The sequence below is a fragment of the Lithobates pipiens genome, unplaced genomic scaffold, assembly GCF_037356315.1.
Source record: "Lithobates pipiens isolate NorthernLeopardFrog02 unplaced genomic scaffold, aLitPip1_a1.2 Scaffold_16, whole genome shotgun sequence".
Taxonomy (NCBI): Eukaryota; Metazoa; Chordata; class Amphibia; order Anura; family Ranidae; genus Lithobates; species Lithobates pipiens.
The window spans coordinates 86,555,456-86,574,990 of NW_027507748.1; positions in this window are offsets into that span (position 1 = coordinate 86,555,456).

The window sequence follows — 19,535 nt, forward strand, 5'->3', positions numbered from 1 at the left end:
ATGCCCATACAGACTGATCCTTATCTAACAGAACAATAGCTATCTATTGCAACAACCACAACTGAACACTAATGCCGCGTACACACGGTTGAACTGTTTGACGTACTTAGTCCGTTGAAACACATTTCAGCGGACAATCCGCTCGTGTGTGGGCTTCAGCGGACTTTTTCAGCGTGCAGTCCGGAGTACTAAGAATTTCAGATTTTCCAAAAATCTGTCCGTCGTACTTTGGTTTCAGCGGACAATACGGTCGTCAGTATGCTAGTTTGACGGACTAAGAATGGCGCATGCCCAGAAAGGATTTACACGGCGGAAGGGTGCTTTGCTGTGTCTTGGACTTCCTATTTCTAGTCCCGTCGTATGTGCTGTACACGTCATCGCGCAAGCTTTCGACGGACTGTTTGTGTATCCGTGTGTGGTCAAGTCCGTTCAGTGGAAACTACGACGGATTGTCCGTCGGATTGTATGACGGACTAAGTACGCCATACAATCCGCTCGTGTGTACGCGGCATTAGGGTCAAAATAATCAAATCCCAAACATCAACAGATTAAAAAGCAGTGCACACAATAGATAAAATGCAAAAATAAAATACATATGATGCACAAAGTTCATAAAGTTGATATAGATGATGAGTGACAGAGCACATGAGCACCAGACAGTGTCCAATAAGTATTTCTAAGCAAGAAACATAAGGTGATTCCGTGATAACCTCCACCAATGAAGATGCTAGTAGCTCACTTCAATGTATCGACCCCTGATTTAAGAGATAGGTCACAGAAGTTTTTCCCCATAAGGGTAATAAATACTGGAAAAATAGATGTGGTGGCCACTGGGAGAAAGAATTCACTGATCCGAATGGGTCACTCGCTCTGCGCTCTGCACAAGAGCTCCGGTTCACAGGAACATGTAATAAAAACAGGAGTATATAGTGCTCTCCATATATACACTCATTTATTGATAAAAAAAGATTGCACTTACAAATATAGCACTGAAACCCAGTGCTTGGAGACAAGGCATGTAGATAACAAATCCATGCAGATCAATGATAGACGCGGGTGACGTCACACTATTACATGGTTCCTTTCATATGTGTTGCATCCCAGGGGGCAGGACTTAGCCTGGAAGTCTTGTGTCATTCCAGAAAAACTTCTGTGACCTGTCTGTTAAATCAGGGGTCCATACTGTACATTGAGGTGAGCTGCTAGCATCTTCATTGGTGGAGGTTACCATAGAATCACCTTATGTTTCTTGCTTAGAAATACTTATTGGACACTTTCTGGTGCTCATGTGCTCTGCCACTCATCATCTATATTAACTTTATGAACTTTGTGCATCATATGTATCAGCCTTAAAGAGACAGCATTATGTGCACCACCTTACAGACAGTCCCCAATTATAACAGGCTTAGTACTTTACAGTCACCTGCAGGGTACCTCTTGTCAGGAATTCATGTTGACTGGAGAGTATCTGCCCCCCTATTTATGCCTCTATCTGGATATTCTACTTGAAGAACTTACTAGATCCTTGCACAGCTCATTTGATTGCCATCTTCTAGGTCAGCGTTCACACTATGTAGTATGGCATCTTTAAACATGCTCATCTGCCTGTTGATTGTTTCACCCATTGTGCTTGACTTGCCTTACCGCAATATACTTTCTTTATCTAACATCCAGCAATCTGTGGCCTATTTTCTGTATGCTAATATAGGATGGTAATATAGCAATGCTTAAGTTACACAGGTGTGAGCAGCCTTCAGTCTAACCACTAGGTATGCCAGTGGGAACCAAGTACTTTAATGATTAGTGGCAGAATCAGGATTTATCAAAACCAAGAGGCTCCTACGAGGGGTAATTACTGCATACACAGTAACATATAAGACAATCCTTGTACTCTCAAAATATGCCTTAATTACTGTGCCACTAATGAAAGTCTAATAGACACATATAGACCTCCTGAGGAGAAACTCCCAAAGTGTCCTAGAGAGAGCTCTACTGATGACAGCAAGGTTACCCAAACAGTTAGCAAATTTTATTACAAATAAGGGATGCCAAAGGCCTCTCATGGGTATCGGGGTTTCAGTTTCTGGCCACACTTCCTCCTTCCTTGGGTTCAATAAGTGGGGCTCGCTTGGCAGGTGATGTGGCCAAGAAGTCTCCTTTTCCCTCTCTCCCAGCATCCTGTCAATCACCTGGCCAGGGAAGAGAAGTAACTGTTTGAACTGTACAGCTCCAGCTGCTGTGTCTGCGTCATTATCAGATCATTTGGAAAGGTTTGGACCCCCATATCTTCCTCCCTCCCACTTATATTTACCTCTCCCACTGCTTGCGCTGTTAGTTTCTACTATAATGAAGAAAAACAACCATCTAAAAATCTTCAAAATCCAACACTGGGAGTGTTGATTTCCTTATTATTAAGGCAGTGGTTCGATCAGATGGTCACTGTGTCAACATAGGTCTTGTTTCATTTTTTCCTCCAGTTCAATGAGACACTGGCATCAGGCAACACATCAGATTGCTCACATACATTTTCCTAGTGTGAATATATCTGACTGGTTGCTATTGGTTGTTGTACTTTACATATACAGTATATTTTAATTGATCATTCTATCAGATAATTGTAATTATTGGAATAGTCTACCCCGTTTAGGGGCTGTTCATTGTTATGCTGAACAGAGTAAAGTGACCTTCATTTCTATGATATGAGTGAACCACGTGCACTTGTAAGTTAATTAGTATAGGCTTAATATAGAAGGCTGTATGACAATAATCCACATTTGAAAATTAGAGGGATTATAATAGATAATGAAACTCAATACTTAGTGTTAATTATTATGAAAAGTACATTTCCTGTTTTGTATTGATGGAGCAGATCTTTTAATATCGACTAATATTCTGCAGCTAGGATTTGCCTTCCATAACAGATATCTCAGCTTTGTATTTGTTTGTTAAGGATTTTAACATTTTTCTGCGGATTCATAGTTTTTTCTCATCTGAAAAAAATTGTTGTTTGTCCTTTCTCATACTGATTATTGAATGTGAGGGTCACATCAATCTTTTTTTAGCGTACCCCTGTAACATTGTTTTATTATCTGGTAATCTGACCAGCATGTCTGTTGTTTTCTAACTTCTTTAACAGACCAGACTGCCAATCAAATGCAAATGTTAAAGGATTATTAACCGGTTCCCGACCAGCACACGCTGATGTACGTCGGCAGAATGGCACGGGCAGGCATATTGGCGTACAGGTACGTCCAGGTACGCGTGCTCGCGTGCCGGTCGGGACCCCCATGAGTCTGGTCGGGGGTCCCGCGGACTCGATCGCCGCGGGCATACCCGCGATCGTCTCATGGGACGGCTGAATGGAGGAAATGCAGTGTAAACAGCATTTCTCCATTCTGCCTAGCAACTAGTGACGCTGATCTCTGCTCCATGTGATTGGAGCAGAGATCAGTGTTCACTAAATGAAAGCCCAACCCCCCCCCCCACAGTTAGTAACACACCCCTAGGAACACTTAACCCCTACACTGCCACCCACTAGTTGACCCCTTTACTGCCAGTGCCATTTACACAGGAATCACTGCATTTATATAGCAGTGATTACTGTATAAATGACAATGGTCCCAAAAATGTGTCAAAAATGTCCGATGTGTCCGCCACAATGTCGCAGTCACAATAAAAATCGCCGATCGCCACCATTACTAGTAAAAAAAAAAAATAATAAAAAATGATTAATAAAAATGCCATAAAACTATCCCTATTTTGTAAACGCTATAACTTTTGCGCAAACCAATCAATAATCGCTTATTGCGATTTTTTTACCAAAAATATGTAGAAGAATACGTATCGGCCTAAACTGAGGGAAAAAAAATGTTTTTTTATATATTTTTGGGGGATATTTATTATAACAAAAAGTAAAAAATAATGCGTTTTTTTCAAAATTGTCTCTCTATTTTTGTTTATAGCGCAAAAAAGAAAAACCGCAGGGGTGATCAAATACCACCAAAAGAAAGCTCTATTGGTGGAAAAAAAAGGATGTCAATTTTGTTTGGGAGCCACGTCGCACGACCGCACAATTGTCAGTTAAAGCGACGCAGTGCCGAATCGCAAAAAGTTGTCTGGTCTTTGACCAGCAAAATGGTCCGGTCTGTAAGTGGTTAAACACCATTTAACACCGATAGAGGTATTTGTAATTGTCAAGTTTATTCATATAGTTAAAAACTTTACCCACAATCCCCCCCCCCCTTTAATTTGTTAGTCACTTATGTAAAATGAATCTTTATCAACTAGTCTATCCAATACTTATCTCTCCACGTGATGACAACTCTGCTGTCCAAGGATGGCTACGCAGTTCCACCAGAATTCATTCCACTCAAGAACAGAGATGAGGTATTCAGATCAGGAGATAAAGCAGCTCTCAAAACAGCAGGAGCCAATCTGTCTCATGGCATCAAGAAGGCGAAACAACAATATGCTCAAAAAATCAATAAACTCTTTAGCAACAGCAAAGATACATGGGCCCTGTAGCAAGCTAGCCAGACCATCACTAACTTCAAGCCCCTGCCACAGGCCAGTGATAATGGTACTTCTCTCCTGGATGCACTCACCAATTTTATGCATGGTTTATGATGCAGAACCAAACACCTTCACAAAAACTACCCATATTCTGAAACACCCGGGTATTCTGCTTTTCTCCTGCTGACTTAAGGAAGACACTGTTCAGGATTAACCAACGGAAGGCTACTGGACCTGATGACATACCTGGACATGTACTGAGAGATGGTGCTGTACAGCTGACAGATGTCCTTACAGATATCTTTAACATTTCGCTGAGCCAGGCAGTTGTCCCTACTTGTCTTAAATACACCAACATAATTCCAGTATGACTATCATCTGATAGTACTAACTCCAATAATGATGAAGTGCTTTGACAGGTTAGTCATGCATCACATTAAATCCAGTCTTCCAAACATGCTGGACCCATATGAGTCTGCATACCATCCAAATAGATGATGCAGTATTTTCTACCCTCCACTTGTCCCTTACCCACTTAGAACAGAAAGACTCTTATGTTAGATTGCTGTTCATTGACTTTAGCTCATAATTTAATACAATAATTCCTCATCAACTTATCACTAAATTGAACTTACTGGGCCTCAACCTGCCCCTCTGTAATTGGATCCTGACCTTTTTGACTGTAAGACACAAGTCAGTCCATGTTGGCTGCAGCACCTCGAGCACTATCACACTGAGCATGGGTGCCCCAAAGGGATGTGTGTTCAGCCCAGTGCTCTTCACACTGCTGACCCACGACTACTGCCAAGTTCAGCTCCAACCATATCATCAAGTTTTCAGATGACACATCTGCGGTAGGTCTCATTAGCAACAATGATGAAACACTCTACAGAGAGGAAGTGGCCCAACTGGTTAAATGGTGTAGTACAAACAACCTGTTCCTTAATGTAAGCAAAACAAAGGAGGTTGTAATGGATTTCAGGAGAAATTCTGTTTATCCCCCCCCCCACTGACCATTGACAGCTTGTTGTGGTCAACTGACTGTGACTGTGATGCGCCAGCAAAGCTATTAGTATCGTAAAGGATCCTACCCATCCTTCCCGCAGTCTCTTCCAGCTCTTGCCATCAAGTAGAGTATCAAAACCCAGGCTGTCAGACTGCTCAACAGTTTTTTCCCCCAGGCTGTGAAAGCCCTCAACTCAAATGCTCTTTGAAACCTCTTCTACAAACTATATATTATGACCAGTAACGTCTCACTTCCCATCCTTTTTACTCTTGAAAATGCACTAGACACTTTTATAAACACTTGCTGCTACTTTTATAAATATACAGTATATTTACAGTTACGTAGTTCCCAGATATGTATAGGTTTATCATTTATTTATTTTAAGTTCTTTGCTGTGTTTTTATTCTTTGTATATTTATATATATATATATATATATATATATATATATATATATATATATATATTAATTATGTTTAATTCATATGTAGCACCGTGGTCCTGTGAAATACGACATTTCGTTCTACCGCATGTCCTCACGTGTAGTAGAATGACAATAAAGCTTGACTTGACTTGAATAGGATTGAGTATTGTCACCCTAAGAAAGAAAGAGTGTTACCAGTAAAAAGTAAAAATAAGGAAAAAAGAAAGATAACACGGCCACCACATCTAAGGATTAGTAAGATACAGTATATAACATTTTTATTTTTAGATATGCTATATAGCATATGAAGCTGGCTGTAAGGTGGTGCACATGAAGCTGTCCAAAAACGTAATTGTATTTTATTGGGATCTTATGAGATAGACCAACACAAAGTGGCACATCATTGTGAAGTGGAAGGAATATTAAAAATGGTTTTCCACATTCTGCAGATTATCCCACCAAGTTGTGGATCTCTGCAGCTCCTCCAGAGGTACCATGGGCCTTTTGGCTGCTTCTGTAGTGGATGCTCATCTTGCCCGGCCTGCCAGTTTAGGTGGAAGGCCATATCTTGGTAGGTTTGCAGTTGTGACATGCTCTTTCCATTTTCGGATGATGGATTGAACAGTTCTCCATGAGATGTTCAAAGCTTGGGATATTTTTTTATAACCTAACCCTGCTTTAAACTTCTCCACAACTTTATCCCTGACCCGTCTGGTATGCTCCTTGGCCTTCGTGATGCTGTTTGTTCACTAAGCGTCTCTAATAAACTTCTGAGGGCTTCACAGAACAGCTGTATTTATACTGACATTAAATATCAGTACACACAAGTGAAATCTATTTACTAATTTGGTGACTTCTGAAGGCAATTGGTTGCACTAGATTTTAATTAGGGGTATCAGAGTAAAGGGACTGAATGCAAATGCACTCCACACTTTTCAGATGTTTACTGTATTATCGACGTATAACACGCATCGGCATATAACACGCACCCCAAGTATAGGAGGGAATTTTAAGGAAAAAATAAACTTTTAGGAGAGAAGTTTAAGGGAAAAAAAAAAACTTACATTTAAATGTCCATCAATGCAGCCTTATCAGTGTCATTTGCAGCTTTGTCATGCAGCCTTGCCCATCATTTGCAGCCTTGTCAGTGTTATATGCAGCTTTGTCATGCAGCTTTGTCATGCAGCTTTGTCATGCAGCCTTGTCAGTGTCAAATGCAGCTTTGTCATGCAGCCTTGTCCATCATTGCAGCCTTGTCAGTGTCATATGCAGTTTTGTCATGCAGCCTCGTCCATCGATACAGATACAGAGCCGGATGTCCTGTGTATCTCGGCGGCACTCAGTAGTTCTCGGCCGCCTTCGGCCGCTCTCGTCAGCTTTTGCCCGCTCTCAGCGGCTTTCGGCCGCCGAGAAGAGCCGAAGGTGACCGAAAGCCACAGAGAAGGGCCGAAGGCGGCCGGAAGCTGCCGAGAAGGGCCGAAGGAGGCTGAAAGCCACCCAGAGGCTCGAAACGGTGGAGGATTGGCGTATAAAACGCACCCACGATTTTCCCCTGATTTTAAGGGGAAAAAAGTGCGTGTTATATGCCGATAAATACGGTATTTGTTAAAAATGTTGAAAACCATTTATCATTTTCCTTCCACTTCACAGTTATGTGCCACTTTGTCTTGGCCTATCATATAAAATCCCAATAAAGTACAATTACGTTTTTGGTTGTAACATGACAAAATGTGAAAAATTTCAAGGGGTATGAATACTTTTTCAAGGCACTGTATATATAAAATGTATTGGTCTTTTTTTTTGTCTAGGTGGATTTTTAATATTCCAGCCTTCCTAGTTTTGATGTATACAGTATGCTGTTATACTTTTTTAAGCTATAATGAAATATATAACAGTGCAGCGCTAAAAATATATATAGAAACAAAATAACAGATTACTCATAGAATAAAATGTTAAAAAGTCCCCTTTGGTATAAAAGATGAATATAAAAGTTGACATATAAGATCTCCTTAGTGGTGATAAGGGTGTTCATAGACATTCATGTGATATCTCCTAATCAGGGATTCCTCCACCAGCTAGCCAAACCGCTCACCTCAATCACTAGACCCCTGAGCTAACAGATGGGTCAAACAGGTTAAAGTGGTCACAGATGGAAGCTTGAATGTACAGATGAATGAGATACGATGTCCAACCACTTTTAACAACCGCACGTTGTCACTCTTAAATTCTAACCGCAGTACCATGAAAAAAACAATGCAAAAATATATAGTGCACACTGTGTGGCTAAAATACTTTCTTTTTATTCATAAAAATCAGGAACTCACATAAAAAGCACTGTAACCCCAGTGCTAGGATGAATGGCATGTAGTATTGGTAAGTACTTTGCTTTATTTACCTACTCTCCCCTGGTAAGTAAGCCCATTGGGATGAAACATGTCTAGGGAGTGTCATTTTTCAGATAGAGACTATGTATAAGCAATTACTTTATCGTCAACAGAATGAAATGCCAAGAACAAGCTAATTACAGAGTGTGGCTCTTCATAATCTTATGTTTTAATGTTGGAGTGGAAACAGGCTACAAGAGCCCACACACAGATGGCCTGTGGACATTAGGAGGTGTAGGTTTGGAGCGGTGCTATAGATTTGGGTATGTGTTTACTAAGCAGGTTTACCCTATTCACAGACATTCACACATTCAGCCTCTACCTCTTTATTAAATCAACCCCAGTGTCCTAATGACCATCTCTTATCCAAAGTGCATGCATCAGTAAGAAAAATAAAAAAATATTTTGCTTATTGAATGAGTTTACATATTTTTCCAAGCAAACTTTCCATGGGCCTTTGTTATTAGCTTGCAGCATTAATTTCTCCTACAGGAAATGGAATACAGTAGTAGGCAGCTCTATTGGAAACCAATGCACGTTATGATCCAATCCAGAGTACAAAAAGCAATTAATTCACTAGATGAAATAATAGCTGCCATTCCTTAATCCATATAGAATTACTCAGCATTTATTAGTGCATTGCTTTATAAATATAAAAAAAAAGCTTTTAGATTTATTTTGTAAAATGTTTGCTGGTTGCCTGCTTCCTTTGACATAGCAAATGAGTTGAGATGTTTTCTCTTATATACAAAATGCATCAGTGATTTAATTAACTGTCAAGGCATAGTTTGCAATGAACAATATCATTAATATCACAAAGTAATCTGTCTCTATTAAATACTGATGCACTCAAGTACACATGTTTTATATAAGCATAGAATTAAAAAGGAATTATAGCATTCTTCAGATTCCAAATAGGAGACATTGCGTTATTAACTTACAAAAATATAATTATATTACTCAAAATGGACATCTAATTGTGTCCAGGAGAAGGTGTAACGTTGCAGAAGAACTTGGGTCTGGGGCAAAAGCAGGATATTGTTTTAACCACTTTCAGACCGGACCATTTTGCTGGTCAATGACCAGAGGTCTTTTTACAATTTGGCACTGCGCTGCTTTAACTGGTAATTGCGCGGTCATGCAATGTTGTACCCAAACAAAATTTGCGTCCTTTTCTTCCCACAAATAGAGCTTTCTTTTGATGGTATTTGATTGCCTCTGCGATTTTTATTTTTTGCGATATAAACGTAAAAAGACTGCAAATTTTGAAAAAAAATGATATTTTCTACTTTTTGTTATTAGAAAAATCCAATAAACTCAATTTTAGTCATACATTTAGGCCAAAATGTATTCAGCCACATGTCTTTGGTAAAAAAAAAGTCAATAACTGTATATTTATTGGTTTGCGCAAAAGTTGTCACATCTACAAACTAAGGTACGTTTTCTGGAATTTACGCAGCTTTTAGTTTACGACTGCCTATCTCATTTCTTGAGGTGCTAAAATGGCAGGGCAGTACAAAACCCCCCCAAATGACCCCATTTTGGAAAGTAGACCCCCTAAGGAAATTGATAAGTGGCATGTTGAGCCCATTGAATATTTTATTTTTTTGCCTCAAGCGATTGAATAATGACAAAATTTTTTTTTTTTTTTTTTTACACAAAGTTGTCACTAAATGATATATTGCTCACACATGCTATGGGCATATGTGAAATGACACCCCAAAAAAAAATTCTGCTGCTTCTCCTGAGTACGGGGATACCACATATGTGGTCCTTTTTGGGAGCCTAGCCGCGTACGGGGCCCCGAAAACCAAGCACCGCCTTCAGGCTTTCTAAGGGCGTAAATTTTTTATTTCACTTCTCACTACCTATTACAGTTTTGAAGGCCATAAAATGCCAAGATGGCACAAAACCCCCACAAATGACCCCATTTTAGAAAGTAGACACCCCAAGCTATTTGCTGAGAGGCGTGTTGAGTCCATGGAATATTTTATATTTTGCCACAAGTTGCGGGAAAATTACAAACTTTTTTATTTTATTTTTTCACAAAGTTGTCACTAAATGATATATTGCTCACGCATGCCATGGGCATATGTGAAATGACACCCCAAAATAAATTCTGCTGCTTCTCCGGAGTACGGGGATACCACATATGTGGGACTTTTTGGGAGCCTAGCCGCGTACGGGGCCCCGAAAACCAAGCACCGCCTTCAGGCTTTCTAAGGGCGTTACAGTTTTGAAGGCCATAAAATGCCAAGATGGCACAAACCCCCCCAAATGACCCCATTTTGGAAAGTAGACACCCCTAAATTTAGGGGTACACTAGTGAGACTAGGTAATAAATGGCGGGTGCCCTGAAACTATAAAAAAATAACTAACCAACCAGCGTCACCTGTAACAGTTATATGGTGATCACTGGTGAAAGGGTTAACTAGGGGGCAATCAGGGGGCTTTATGCGGTAGTATATGGGGGTCCCTGGCGCTATAAAAAGCTGCGGCGAACCAAAATACCTACCTGCCTAACTAGCGTCACCTGTGACACTAATACAGCGATCAGAAAAACGATCGCTTATTAGGCTGGGTTCACACTGGAGCGATGCGGGAATGCCACGAATCCGCGGCGGGTTCCCACATCGCATGCCTCCCGGCGGGAGTTCACACTGCCCTATGCGAACTGCTGGGAGTGTCAGTGAAATGTTAATGACACCCCCAGATCAGTTCGCATATCGCAGTGCGATCTGCAAACTCGGATCGCATGGTGTGAACACCCATGCGATCCAATTCTGCTGCGGACCAAAAAAAGGGTCCCATGCGAATTTGCGGCGGGTGCGGCGGGTGTGACGCAAATTCAGCCATACTATCTGTATGGCTGAACTCGAATCGCACAGAGATCGGATGTGATTTGCACTGCAGTGCGGTGCGAATCACATCCGTTCTCATAAACCGCTGCAATGTGAACCCAGCCTTAGTGACACTGGCGACGGGGGGTGATCACGGGGTTAAACCCTTATTGGGGGGGTTAGGGGGGTACCTTAGAACTAAAGGGGGCTAACCCTAACTGCCCTAACAGTTATTACAGTCACAAATGACACCCGCCGGGTGATCAGGGGGTTAAACCTTTATTAGGTAATAAATGGCGGGTGCCCTGAAACTATAAAAAAATAACTAACCAACCAGCGTCACCTGTAACAGTTATATGGTGATCACTGGTGAAAGGGTTAACTAGGGGGCAATCAGGGGGCTTTATGCGGTAGTATATGGGGGTCCCTGGCGCTATAAAAAGCTGCGGCGAACCTAAATACCTACCTGCCTAACTAGCGTCACCTGTGACACTAATACAGCGATCAGAAAAATGATCGCTTATTAGGCTGGGTTCACACTGGAGCGATGCAGGAACGCCACGAATCCGCGGCGGGTTCCCGCATCGCATGCCTCCCGGCGGCAGCTCACACTGCCCTATGCGAACTGCTGGGAGTGTCAGTGAAATGTTAATGACACCCCCAGATCAGTTCGCATATCGCAGTGCGATCTGCAAACTCGGATCGCATGGTGTGAACACCCATGCGATCCGATTCTGCTGCGGACCAAAAAAAGGGTCCCGTGCGAATTTGCGGCGGGTGCGGCGAATGGCTGAACTCGAATCGCACAGATCGGATGTGATTTGCACTGCAGTGCAGTGCGAATCACATCCGTTCTCATAAACCGCTGCAATGTGAACCCAGCCTTAGTGACACACTGGCGACGGGGGTGATCACGGGGTTAAACCTTTATTGGGGGGGTTAGGGGGTACATTAGAACTAAAGGGGGCTAACCCTAACTGCCCTAACAGTTATTACAGTCACAAATGACACCAATGCAAAAAAAAAATAAAAAATAAATGCAATTGGTGTCACTGTGACTGGGGGTCAGGGGTAATTGGGGGGTGATCGGGGGGTAAAGGGGGGGTGTGAGTGTGCCTGGCATGTTCTACTGTGAAGTGTCGTGTTGGTGCAACTCACCGATCCTCTCTCCTCGGTGCCGGAACGAAAAATACCGACACGGAGGAGAGATTACATCACTTCCTCTCCTGTGTTTACATTACAGGAGAGGAAGTGATGCAATGCTTCACTCCCATTCGTCAGGAGCGATCGCGAGGGGGTGGCCATGAATGAATGGCCGCCCCCTCATCCCGGATCGCTCCTGCACGGATACCGACCGCCGCTGGCACCGGGGGGGGGCCCGATCGGGCCCCCCACCCGCGGGAAGGCAGGGACGTACAGGTACGCCCATATGCCTGCCCGTGCCATTCTGTCGACGTACATCGTCGTGCGGCGGTCGGCAAGTGGTTAAGGGGAACTTTTAAAGATAAATATTTGGACATCCACTGATGACCTGTTTGTAAAAGAGTAGGATCCGGGGGTGTCATCCTGGTCCGTATTGACTCCTGCTGCATTATCTAAATTGCTGAAGATAATGCATGTTTTTTGCAATTGGGAAATAAACGATGTATACAAAAAGTACCTGAAATAACGACTCCTATGCCCCTTATTTAATTAAAGCTGAACTATTAATGCAGTTCTGTAATAGTTAATACATCGATAAAAATGCATACCTGAATCTGACTTAGTTATAGTTTCCTGTAGTCACTACAAGTAGCTGAGTAGTAGAGTCCCCCATTACCCACCATCTCCAACAGTGGGTGCAGATTACCTGCTTTTCTCACAATCCAGTGGGCTCCCACAATTCCCAGGGCTATTAGACACACCCTAGGGATTCCTGGATATATATTTTTTTTCAGCAGCTCATAGAAACAGAGTCTGATGGGACAGCAGTGACTGGGCTAGTTAGCCATAACCTGGTTGGGAGGGGTCCTCTTTTGTGTTTCCTGGCATGCAGGCAGAATGAGAGTGTAAGAACACACAGCTTCATTTTAAAGGAGATGTGTGGGATCACACAATTCTTTTATATAATCACCTATGTGGATGTAGCATTGATCCGATCCTGCAGCTGTCCTCCGCTGTCTCTAAGACCGAGAAGAAACATGCGAGCACATGTCTACTGATCATTTAGTTCACGGTCTTCACTGAGTGGAGAGCTGTGACTGTCAGTCAAAGACCTCTGTTCTACCCCTCCAGCGCTCACTGGGAAGTCGGGCTGTGCAGGGAGCAGGAGTGGCTTAGACTCTCAGCGGTGTGTTGAGAGGCTGAGCCAGCTGCTGGTCAGGCATCTGGGTGGATTCCAACCTTAAAGTCGGGATCCCTGCAGAGCCTGGACCGACTCTGTGGCCTTAGCCAACAGCAAGCTTTAGCTGCTGTTGGTTGAATCTGTGTCACACAGGAGTGCAGAACTAAGTACACTATTGTGACCCAGAAGAGAAGTATGATCAAAAGAGCTTTGGCCATACATTTCTGTGGCACTGTGTTTAGTTGGCCCAAAAATTCTACATTTGCAGTCGAGTGGCTCTGTATCTTCTGCCACCTTTGTTTTCTGCTTGTTGCATACCTCTTTACCATTTTACTGGCATTGATAATTTAAATTGCATTAAGGCCGGGTTCACACCGCTGCGATGCGGGAACGCCGCAAATCCGCTGCGTTTTCCCGCATCGCATTACTCCCGCCGGCATTTCACACTGCCCTATGCGGACGGCTGGGAGTGTCAATGATATGTTAATGACACCCCCAGATCCGTCCGCATATCGCAGTGCGATCTGCCGACTCGCACAGGAATCGGATCGCATGGTGTGAACCCCCATGCGATCCGATTCTGTTGCGGACCAAAAAAAGGGTCCCGTGCGAGTTTGCTGCGGGAGCGATGCGAATTCAGCCATACTATCTGTATGGCTGAACTCGCATCGCTACAGAGATCGGTTTGTGATTTGCGGTGCGAATCACATCCGGATCTCCCCCCGCAGCAGTGTGAACCCAGCCTAATACAGTAAGTGGGGAAATATCTATTAAGGTAAAAATCTAAGGTTCTAATCCTTTCCCACTTTATCTAAAACCAAAAGAGGTTAGGTAGACCTACCCTTCAAAAGGAATCTGTACTGGAGAGAGGTGCAGAATGCTGTTGTTGACCTCTGACTTCTGAAAATACTGGTTGTCTAGCTCTCATGTACTGTGCGTTCTCAGTTAGTGCACCAGATCAGAAGCCCTGAATTCCCTCTGAGTTTTTGAATCTGCAGTTGTGTTCAAACCACCCTAACCAGATGAATCACTGTTTTTGGTCTAAATTATATTTCTACGTGGCAAATAATTTACTTCCCCAATTTTTCTTCCCCTGTTTAACAGAGGCATGTAATTACAATTCTTGATATAATATTTAACACCAGGGCCCGTTCCTGTGCCCAACAAGAGTAACTGTGAGGGCTTACAGTGTTGTGGCACCACCACCCAAGGCCCAATTTTTCAGCCCCTGTTTAACAGGGGCATGTAATTACAATTCTTGATATAATATTTCCCAGCAGGGCCTGTTCCTGTGCCCAACAAGAGCAACCATGAGGGCTTACAGTGTTCTGATACCACCACAACCAAAGGCCCAATTTTTCTGCCCTGTTTAACAGGGGCATGTAATTCCAATTTTGATATAGTATTTCACAGCAGGACCCGTTCCTGCGCCCAACAAGAGTAACCGTGAGGGCTTACAGTATTCTGATACCACCACCATCAAAGGCCCAATTTTTCTGCCCCGGTTTAACAGGGGCATGTAATTACAATTTTGATATAGTATTTCACAGCAGGGCCCGTTCCTGCGCACTTCAAGAGTAACTATGAGGGCTTACAGTGTTGTGGTACCACCAACACATAAGGCTCAATTTTCTGCAGAGTATACAGGGCAGGCCGTGTAGTATATAGACTGCTGTTCAGAGTATATAGTGCCTGGGGGACCTCCACGTCATTTAAAAAAAAAAAAAGAGTGCAGGGTTCCCCTTAATATCCATAATATCCATAATGGACAGGGGGGAACCCGTGCCGTTTTGTCAATGATTTTCATATATACTGCAGGGACCTGACAATAGATTACAGCCACTAGTAGTTTTAAATTCAATTTCCTTTAAAAATGTAATTTTGCTGTGGTATTGTTCTAAACATGGGAAAAATTTGCTACTTTACAGCCATACTAAGGACACCCCCCAGGCACAATATTTAAAGGAATATTTCATTTTTATTGTTTCTCTTTAACCACTTCAGATCCGCGCTATTGCCAAATGACGGCATTAGCGCGGACCTACATTTCCAGGACTACGTCTATTGACGTCGTCCTGGTTACAAGCGGCCTGCGCGCCCCCTGAGGGGCGCGCGCGGCGCGCTCTGTGATCGGCGAGTCCATGAGACTCGCCTGATCACCGATCCGTGTAAGGGGTCGATCCCGACCCCTTATCACGTGATCAGCTGTCAGCCAATGACAGCTGATCATGTGATAGAACGGAGCCGGTAATCGGCTATTATTCCTCCTCGCGCTGACAGCGCGAGGAGAGAAAAAAAAAGCCGATCACAGGCGGCCGTGATCGGGACATCAGTCCCGATCACGGCCATCAATACAAGGGACCACCTGCCACCTGCCTGTGCCCACCTGCCTCCCGCAGTGCCATCCTGAAGTAAAATAAAAGAAAAAGTAAGTGCCCCCCGTCAGTGCCCCCTGTCAGTGCCCATAGTGCCCACAGTGCCACCCACAGTGCCACCCACAGTGCCACCCACAGTGCCACCCACAGTGCCACCCCACAGTGCCACCCACAGTGCCACCCAATCTGCCTCAAAGGTGCTGCACCCCAGTGCCGCCCATCAGTGCCCAGCAGTGCCGCCCATCAGTGCCCAGCAGTGCCGCCCATCAGTGCCCAGCAGTGCCACCTATCAGAGCCACCTATCAGTGCCACCTATCAGTGCCACCTATCAGTCCCATCTATCTGTGGTACCTATCAGTGCCCATCCGTGCCACCCATCCGTGCCACTTATCCGTGCCACCCATCCGTGCCATCTTATCTGTGCCCATCTTTGCCCATCAGTGCCGCCTTATCTGTGCCCATCGGTGCCGCCTTATCTGTGCCTATTAGTGCCGCCTTAACTATGCCTATCAGTGCCCACCAGTGCAGCCCATCAGTGCCCACCAATGCAGCCCATCAGTGCCCACCAATGCAGCCCATCAGTGCCCACCAATGCAGCCTATCAGTGCCGCCTAATCAGCGCATTTCAATGAAGGAGAAAAATGACCCGTTTGCAAAATTTTATAACAAACTATTAAAACATGATTTTTTTTTTTTTTTTTTTTGCATCTTTTTTTGTTTGTTTAGCAAAAAATAAAACTCCGAGCTGTAACTAAATACCACCAAAAGAAAGCTCTATTTGTGGGAAAAAAATGATAAAAATTTCATTTGGGTACAGTGTTGTATGCCCGCGCAATTGTCACTCAAAGTGCATCAGCGCTGAAAGCTGAAAATTGGTCTGGGACTGAGGGGGGTTTAAGTGCCCAGTAAGCAAGTGGTTAAGCATCATTAAAATCACTGCTCCCGAAAATATTGTCGATTTGAAAAAAAAAAAAAAAAAGTGAAATCTTTAAATCCAAAAGGTTAAATTAAAGTCCTAGGTGACTTTAACATTCCAATCAATGTTAATACTGCTACTACTTCTAAACTATTCAACCTAACCTCCTCTTTTAACCTAACACAATGGACACAAATCACCACTCACTCCAACGGCAACACTCTCAACCTCGTATACTCCCATCGCTGAACTCCCTGCAATCTCTCTAACACACCCTTTCCTCTCTCTGATCACAACCATTTTACACTCTTCTTGTCTCCTACATCCTATGCTGCCCACCAACAAACCAATACCCGCAGAAACCTTCACAACCTCAACCCTTCTCTTCTTCACTCTGCTACTGATGGCCTTTATGACAAAATCGCACTCCTGTCCTGCTCAGACCTAACCACTTCCATCTACAATACCACGTTATCATCCTTCCTAGGCATACTTGTTCCTCTTATAACACGCAGAACCAGGCCTCATCTGCCACAACCCTGGCAAACAGACGACACCAGAAATCTCAAGAGACACAGCTGTGCCCTTGAGCGAGCATGGTGTAAATTTAAATCCCTGGAAGACTTTACCCTCTACAAATCTGCCCTTCTCAAATACAACTCCTGCCTCCACACTGCTAAACGAACCTATTACAACACTCATCAAAACCCTCTCATCCAAACATTGTCAACTATTTTCTACTCTTAATTCCTTACTTCACCCCCCCACTGCCCCCACCCACCAATTTGCTTACCGCTCAACAGATTGCCAACCATTTCAATAGAAAAATTGACACAATTCGCAAGGAGATATCCAATATTCAAATTCCTCCCCTACCCAGCACATTGGGTCTGACACCACACTAAATACTCTCTTCCTTTTGCCCAGTTACCACAGAGGAAGTTGATAAACTCCTCTCCATGGCCCATCTCACTACCTGTCACCTGGGGCCTGTCCCCTCTCAATTACTGCGACCACCTTGCCACTCTATCCTCAACTCCCTAACCCACATCTTCAACCTCTCCCTCTCTTCCAGCACCTTTCCTTCCCGCTCAAACATGCACTGGTTATCCCCATACTCAAAAAACCCTCACTAGATCCCATCTGTTTGAATAACTTAAGACCCATCTCCCTGCTCCCGTTTGCCTCCAAGCTCATCGAATGCCTTGTCCATGACCGAATGAGTCGCTACCTCACGGGCAACAACCTTCTTGACCCCCTACAGTCTGGCTTCCGCCCACAACATTCTACTGAAACTGCCCTACGAAAACTCACCAATGACCTACAAACTGCTAAAACCAATGGGCACTACTCTATACTCATACTTTTAGACCTCTCTGCTGCCTTTGACACAGTTGACCACCTGCTCCTCCTCAGCAAATTACACTCCCTTGGCCTCCGTGTGTCTGTTTTATCCTGGTTCTCCTCCTACCTATCTCATAACACTTTCAGTGTCACTTACACCTCCATCTTCACCACCCCCTTTCCTCTTTCTTTTGGGGTATCCCAAGGCTCCATCCTTGGGCCTCTCCTATTCTCACTCTATACCTCTTCCCTGGGCCAGTTGATAACCTCCCATGGCTTCCAATACCACCTCTATGTTGATGACACCCAGATCTATCTCTTCACTCCTCAACTTACCCCCTCGATCTTCTCACGGATCTCAAACTTACTGAATGACATATCGATATGGATATCACACCACTTCCTCAAACTCAATCTTTCTACAACTGAGAGTGTTATATTTCCTCCTTCATGCCCCCCCCCCCCCCCCCGTGACTTCACCATTAATATCAACACAACCATTGGTCCCTCCACACATGCCAGGGTCCTGGGTGTTTTCCTTGACTCTCACCTCTCCTCTTCAGCCCCCATATTCAATCACTGGCTAAATCCTGCCACCTTAACCTCTGCAACATCTCTAGAATTTGACCCTTCCTCACCAATGACACCACAAAGCAACTTATTCACTCCTTGATTATTTCCCACCTTGACTACTGCAACTCTCTCCTTAATGGACTACCCTTAAACAGGCTATCCCCCCTTCAGTCTATTATGAACTCTGCTGCTAGACTAATACACCTCACTAACCAATCCTTGACTGCTGCTCCTCTCTGCCAATCCCTTCACTGGCTTCCCCTACCCCACTGTGTAAAATTCAAAATGCTAACCATAACATACAAGGCCATTCAAAACATCGCCCCTATCTACATCACCAACCTCATCTGCAGATATCGCTCAAATCATCCCCTTTGCTCCTCCTTGGACCTCCTGCTCTCTAGCTCCCTTGTTACCTCCTCCCATGCTCATCTTTAGGACTTCTCCAGAGCCTCCCTCATCCTCTGTAACCCCCTGCCCCGAAATATATCCGATCAGCCCCTACCCTGTCCACCTTTAGGAGATCCCTGAAAACTCATCTATTCAGGGAAGCCTATCCCACACTGTCCCCAAGCCACCCCCATCAAATCATTCTCTGCAGCTCTTACCTTTTGTACCACCACCCCTGCCCTTTAGAATATAAGCTCTACAAGCAGGGCCCTCCTGTACCTTTTGTATTGAACTGTACTGTAATTGTGTTTCCCCTCCATACATTGTAAAGTGCTGCGTAAACTGTTGGCGATATATAAATTGTGAATAATAATAATAAAATCCTCCAGGGCTGAAGTGGTTAAGAAGGAAGGCAGCAAATATTGTATATGTTGGGTATAGTGCATTTTC